The following is a 6,823-nucleotide window of genomic DNA, read 5'->3' as shown; positions in this document are numbered from 1 at the left end:
TTAATCATGCAACTGTTTTATGTGCAATAGTATAGATGATAAGTGATTCAGATAAAACAATGAAAATGCAAGATTTTAATTAATCTTAAATATTACCGTGTTGAAATTAGCAGAATCTCCATGAAAAGCTGGCAAAGCATCCTGGATTTGTTTCATATTTTCAGCCAGTTTGTTAATTCCACCCATAGTCTTTTGAACGCACCAATATTCTGACAATATGCATGTATAAATTAAACTTCTATTTTGCAAGGCTGAAAAGCTACACATGATGCATCTGCAATACCATGAGAAGAGTAATGGTATACCTGCAAATGAAACTGGACATTACATTGATAAAGCATAAAATAAAGTAAGTTGTGCGCAAGAGAAAAGCTCCACCTACAATGAGTTGACTCATACATCCATAAGAATACATGGTGTTGGTTTGGATCAACTTTCAAGCTTCATGCTAGACGACCATTACGACGGGGAGGGCCGAGGACACAACTTGAAAGCACGGCTTGGCACATCGCACATGTTGTGCAGCTCTACTGGCGAAGCACTTGAGTAAGCAAGATCAAGACAACCCTAATATAATGAGCCAGCTTGATCAATAAATCCCCTTTACTTCCACGACTTTCAAGGCATTACACCTTTACCTGTATAAATGGAGGCTTCACGAGCAGCGACGGGCATGTTAGACGCGTTAGAAACCAATGTTGTTCTCTTCATGACAAACTCTTCACGTCCGTTGGGCAACGTCGTTGTCAATTGGGGCAAGTCCATGAGAATCCCAGCCATCTCATTTGTTCTTTCACCACATCTCACATAAACCACAGCTTCAGAACTGGAGTACTACAGAGATTGTTAAACTCAACAATCAGTATAGAGATGCCACCAAGAAATATATGGAAGGAACAATTCTCTGGAGCTATTACATCAGGGCAATAAAGAATGGAGAATTAGTGATCACCTTGGAAAGTGCCTGACTAATAACAGTTTTTCCACAACCAAAAGCACCAGGAATAGCACATGTTCCTGCAAGAACCAAGGGATGCGTCAAGCACACGCTGGAACCATCACAAAATAGATAAGACTGAGATTTAATGGACTCGGAGGGCAATAAGAAACTAACATCTGAGAATGTTTGGTTACGTAAGAAGAGAAACCATGATGATAAAACAAAAGAACACATTTTATTATGGAAATTGAAGCTAAAGATGAGTTGTACACAAAGCTGTCCTGTATGAAGAGGTGTATCCGCAAAAAGCTTTGATGCAACAGGTCTTGGTGTACACACATGCCATGTCTGTTCAATAAATTCAACACAATAAGCTACTGCCTCTGTAATTTAAAATAAAACGTTTTTTGACACTATCATGGACTCTAAAAGATCTTATAAGAAGTTACAGAGGGAGTACCAACTTTCCTAAAAAGAGTTGTATGAAATAACTTTCTTACCTGAAGCATAGTAAATTGTTTTTTCATGCCCTGAAATTCTAACTCTAGCACTGTATCCTGCATACATGACAAGAGTAGTGTTTCAAATAAAGTTAAGCATGGGTAGAACACATGCAGATAAATTAGAAATTGGAATAAAGCGATAGCTTCCACTAACCTATAGGCTGTACTGAACAGCTGAAGCGACGTAATTTACTTTCCCCATAGAACCAGGTGGAAGGGCGACACTGTGGTTCATCAAATTGTTCTCAAAGACAGTCTACAATAGAGTCAGCGAACATTAGCATGTGCACACAGTGTTGGAAATATGAGCAATTTACCAAATGATTTTATTAACAGAAATACTAGATAAAGCATGACTAATATAGAAGAGATAAAACAAGTCATGCGTTCTGACAAAGAGAAGGTAAATAGCTTCTGCATATATGAACCGTAGCCTATCATATCTAAAGCAGACAGTATATCAAGTAGCATATATGAAGTAGAACCTAACATGTGTAGGACAAGGACTAGAACAAGGAACTGCGGCAGAACCTTTAACAGGAAAGACAAGAACACGTACGGGACAGCAGCAGTAGAAGCGCTGGACTCGGGGTCGGTGTCCTCGCCTACCATGTCGTCGAGGAGGTCGTGGACGTCGGGAAAGAAGTCGTCGTCGGGGAAGTAGTTGTTGGCGACCGGATCGTCCGTGATGAAGCAGCCAATAGTCGCGCTGAGCGCTCCCCAAAAACCTTATCACCCTTCTCCCGTACATGACTCAAAACGTGCGGTTTCGGAGGCCTACTGTCCCGACCTGCGGTGCACGCAGCAAGCCGGGATGGGGAAGATCGTAGCAGCAACACAGTGCTCAGAAACTTTGTGGCGAGAGGAAGGGGATCTTCTGGTGTGTCTCTCTGGAGAGGAGTGACCTCTCTTATATAGGCACAGGAGAAGGACGCGAAGAGGCTGCGGCGGGAGGTGAAGCAACGAAGGGAGACGAAGCGAACAGGCAGCGGCCGAAGAGGCGCGCCGTGCGTGGCAAAAATTTAGACATCGGCTCGGCTCATTCCCGCAACCCGCGGCGCGGCGCGTCGTGATGAGGCGTGCCGAGGCGGGCGGCGGAGGAGGAGCGCGCGTGGATGTCCCTCTTGTTCTCATGCTCATACATGTGGGGAAAGAACCTCCCTTATAAAGAGGTCCAACTCCCTCTAAACTAGCAATGTGGGACTAAACTTTTGTTCCACCTCTTGCCTTGCACAAATGGGCTGCGTGGGCCTCTAGGATTTATTAGGAATTTCTGAAACTGCTATTGGGCTAGGCCCAAAATAGACAAAATTCCAGCAATCCCCCACCAGATCCCAGAGGCACACAAAAATTTGCCTTTGGTTCCAAAACACTGTTTTATATACCGGTACCGCAGTGGAGACTGTTAAGTTGAACTTCCACCTAGAACTCTATGCTACACTAGTAAGCAACTTGAACAGTGGACTGGGCCTTGAACTGCAAGTTTTCTGCGAATCTAGCTTCACATAAAGCCTTGACCGATACGTGGCTACCGTGGGTCTTCCCCGCGGGTGGAGCTTATGCGTCATACTCCGTGACCTTTCATGAGTTTACTAGAGAGAACCCTACTCTCATAGACTGCGACGTTTGACAATCAGACTCATATAGGTGTGTTCTTCAAAAGATGTTCTGCAGGATAACATCTCTGCTTAAATAAGCCACCCAGAACACATTAAGATATACATCAACCTGCCATGCAGATAAGGAGAGTATTGCATCTTCATGGAGTGGTATTGTGAATAGTAAGGATACTCTCCTCTCAGTTGACCAACAGCTTGTCTTCCACATCTAATTCACGGGATCTCCGATCACAAAGAATAGGTTACCACTGTGAACAACTCATATTGTGGGTCTCATACCCATCTCCCTCGATGCATTATCTATCACATTACGTGATAGACCCTTAGTAAAAGGATCTGCCAGATTTCTTAGAAGTTTGGATATAATCCAATGCAATAACTCCGGAGTTTTTCATTTTTCTGACAGACTTTAACCTTCTCTGAACGTGTCTTGATGACTTCATGTTATCCTTTGAGCTGCTCACTTTCGTGATCACAGTTTGATTGTCGCAGTTTATAAGGATACCCGGTACAGGTTTCTCAACAACCGGTAAGTCATTCAAGAGCCGACGAAGCCAATCTGCTTCGACCGTAGCTGTATCTAGTGCTGTGAGTTCTGCTTCCATTGTTGATCTCGTTAAGATGGTCTGCTTGCAAGACTTCCAAGAAACAATGCCACCTCCATGAGTGAATACATAACCGCTCGTGGCCTTTATCTCATCAGCATCTGAGATCCAGTTTGAGTCACTATACCCATCAAGCACCTTTGGATGCCCGGTGTAGTGAATTCCATAATTTGCAGTGCCTTTCAAATAACGCAAAACTCTCTCTAGAGCTTTCCAATGCACATCTCCTGGTTTTGAAACAAACTGACTCAGTTTGCTAACAACAAAAGAGATGTCAGGTCTTGTAGCACTGGCTAAGTACATAAGCGAGCCAATAATCTGAGAATACTTCAATTGGTCTCTAGTAATTCTTCCATTCTTTCGAAGCAACACACTAGCATCATATGGTGTTGGAGAGGGCTTGCAGTCACTATAGCCAAAGCGACTCAAGATCTTTTCCACATAGTGAGATTGAAGCAATGTAATCCCACCATCATCGTCTCTCAACAACTTGATGTTCAGAATGACATCAGCCACTCCTAAATCCTTCATCTCAAAACAACGAGATAGGAAATCCTTGACCTCCTTAATAACATTCAGATTGGTTCCGAAAATCAGTATGTCATCAACATACAAGCACAGGATAACTCCCTCGCCCCCACCATGGCGATAGTACACACATTTGTCAGCTTCGTTCACAACAAAGCCTGCAGCTATTAAAGTTCTTTCAAACTTCTCATGCCACTGTTTGGGTGCTTGCTTAAGTCCGTACAAAGACTTCAGCAACTTGCACACTTTCCCTTCCTGACCATCTAGTACAAACCCATCTGGTTGTTCCATATAAATTTCCTCGTCCAACTTTCCATTTAGGAAAGCGATCTTAACATCCATTTGATGAACGAGAAGACCATGCGAGGCAGCTAGTGAAAGTAGAACTCGAATAGTGGTCAGTCGAGCCACAGGTGAGTAAGTATCAAAGAAGTCTTCACCTTCCTTTTGGGTATAACCCTTAGCCACGAGCCGAGCCTTGTACTTTTCAATAGTACCATCAGGCCTAAGCTTCTTCTTGAATACCCATTTGCATCTTATAGGTTTGCACCCATAAGGACGATCAGTTATCTCCCAAGTTTCATTTGTCAAGATGGAATCCATCTCGCTATGAACCGCTTCCTTCCAGTAGTCAGCATCTTCAGATGCATAGGCCTCTGAAATAGAACTGGGAGTGTCATCTATGAGGTACACAAGAAAATCATCACCAAAGGACTTTGCAGTCCTCTGTCTCTTGCTCCTAATAGGAACTTCATTGTTCTCCTCCATAGGACTTTTAAATTGTTCCATTGAAATTGTGGGTTCGGTAATTGTAACTGGTTCCTGATTCGATGAACTAGGCATCTCCTGATTAGATGAGGTAGCCATATCCTTCATGGGAAAGATATCTTCAAAGAAAGTCGCATCATTCGACTCCATGATCGTACCGACATGCATGTCAGGTACCTCAGATTTTACAACCAAGAATCTATAGCCAATGCTATGAAAAGCATATCCCAGGACAACACAATCCATAGTCTTTGGTCCAAGCTTCCGCTTCTTTGAAATTGGAGCATTGACTTTCGCCAAACAACCCCATGTTCGCAGATAAGAGAGTTTTAACCTTTTCTTCTCCCATTCCTCGAATGGAGTTATCTCTTTGTTCTTTGTGGGGACTCAGTTCAGGACATGACATGCTGTCAATATCGGCTCCCCCCACCATGCCTTGGAGAGACCCGATGTATCTAACATGGCGTTAACCAAATCAGTTAGAGTACGGTTCTTTCTTTCGGCCACCCCATTTGACTGAGGTGAGTAGGGAGGAGCCCTCTCATGGATTATACCATGTTCCGCACAAAAAGCATCAAACTCATTGGAAAAATACTCTCCACCATGGTTGGACCTAAGCCTCTTGATTTTTCGATCAAGTTGGTTTTCCACTTCAGCTTTGTAGATCTTGAAAAAGTTCAAAGCCTCATCCTTAGATTTTAGAAGATACACACGGCAGTATCTAGTGGAGTCATCAATTAACGTCATGAAATATTTCTTTCCACCTTTTGTCAACACACCATTCATTTCACATAGATCTGAATGTATGAGCTCTAGTAGTGAAAGATTTCTTATTTCCGCAGTCGTGTGAGACTTACGAGGTTGCTTAGCTTGCACACACACTTGACACTTAGATCCCTTGACGGTGGTGAAACTAGGGATTAAGTTCAACTTCGCTAGTCGCGACATGCAACCAAAGTTAACATGACAAAGACGTGAATGCCACACATCGGATTCACTATTGTTGCAAATATGATTAACAACTTTATTGCAAACGTCTGATAAGGATAAACGAAACAAGCCTCATGACTCATAGCCTTTACCAACAAAGGTTCCATACTTGGATATTACAAATTTATTCGACTCAAAGACAAGCTTGTAGCCATCTCTACACAGAAGAGATCCGCTAACAAGATTTTTATTGACGGAGGGGACATAATGCACGTTCTTCAGCCGCACGGTCTTCCCTGAAGTAAACTTCAGATCGACCGTGCCAACACCACAAACAGAAGCACTTGAACCGTTGCCCATCAGCACGGTTGAAGTCCCTGCGGTCTGATAAGACGAAAACATGGAAATATCACCGCATACATGCACATTAGCACCCGTGTCAATCAACCAGTCAGGAGAATGACATACTGAAAGAATAGTGGGAAATATACCATACCCAGCATCCTTCATGTCAGTGTCTCCAATGACAACATTAGCGGTCTTGCCGCCTTTCCCAGGATGACGCTTGTCATAGCGATTAGGGCAACTAGGAGCCCAATGATCAGGATCCCCACACACATGACAAGCACCTTTCTTCTTGCCATTCTTCTTCTTGAAGTTCGTGTGTTGCACAGCCTTGTTCTTCCCATCAAACTTTGCTTTTCCATCAAACTTGCCCTTGTTCTTGAACTTGTGGGGCTGGAAGTTCTGCTTCTGTACCACATTGGCACTAGATCCTCCCTCAATACCTCGAGCACGTGTGTCCTTTGCTCTCGCCTTTTCTTCCACATCAAGAGTGCCAAAGAGATCCGGGACGGAAAACTCCTGCCTCTTATGCTTCAGCAAGGTGGCAAAGTTCCTCCATGAAGGAGGAAGCTTAGTGATGATACC

The 6,823-nt window shown here is 43.5% G+C and overlaps 1 pseudogene; it reads right to left on the bottom strand.

The window, feature by feature from the left end:
* LOC123191318 (V-type proton ATPase catalytic subunit A-like) lies at positions 1–2,055 on the bottom strand (annotated as a pseudogene).
* Positions 2,056–6,823: the final 4,768 nt, after the last annotated feature.

Source organism: Triticum aestivum, chromosome 2A (genome assembly GCF_018294505.1).
Source record: "Triticum aestivum cultivar Chinese Spring chromosome 2A, IWGSC CS RefSeq v2.1, whole genome shotgun sequence".
NCBI classification, from domain to species: domain Eukaryota; kingdom Viridiplantae; phylum Streptophyta; class Magnoliopsida; order Poales; family Poaceae; genus Triticum; species Triticum aestivum.
The sequence above is the reverse complement of the archived record's forward strand: the minus strand, read 5'-3'. Positions and strand labels throughout refer to the sequence as shown.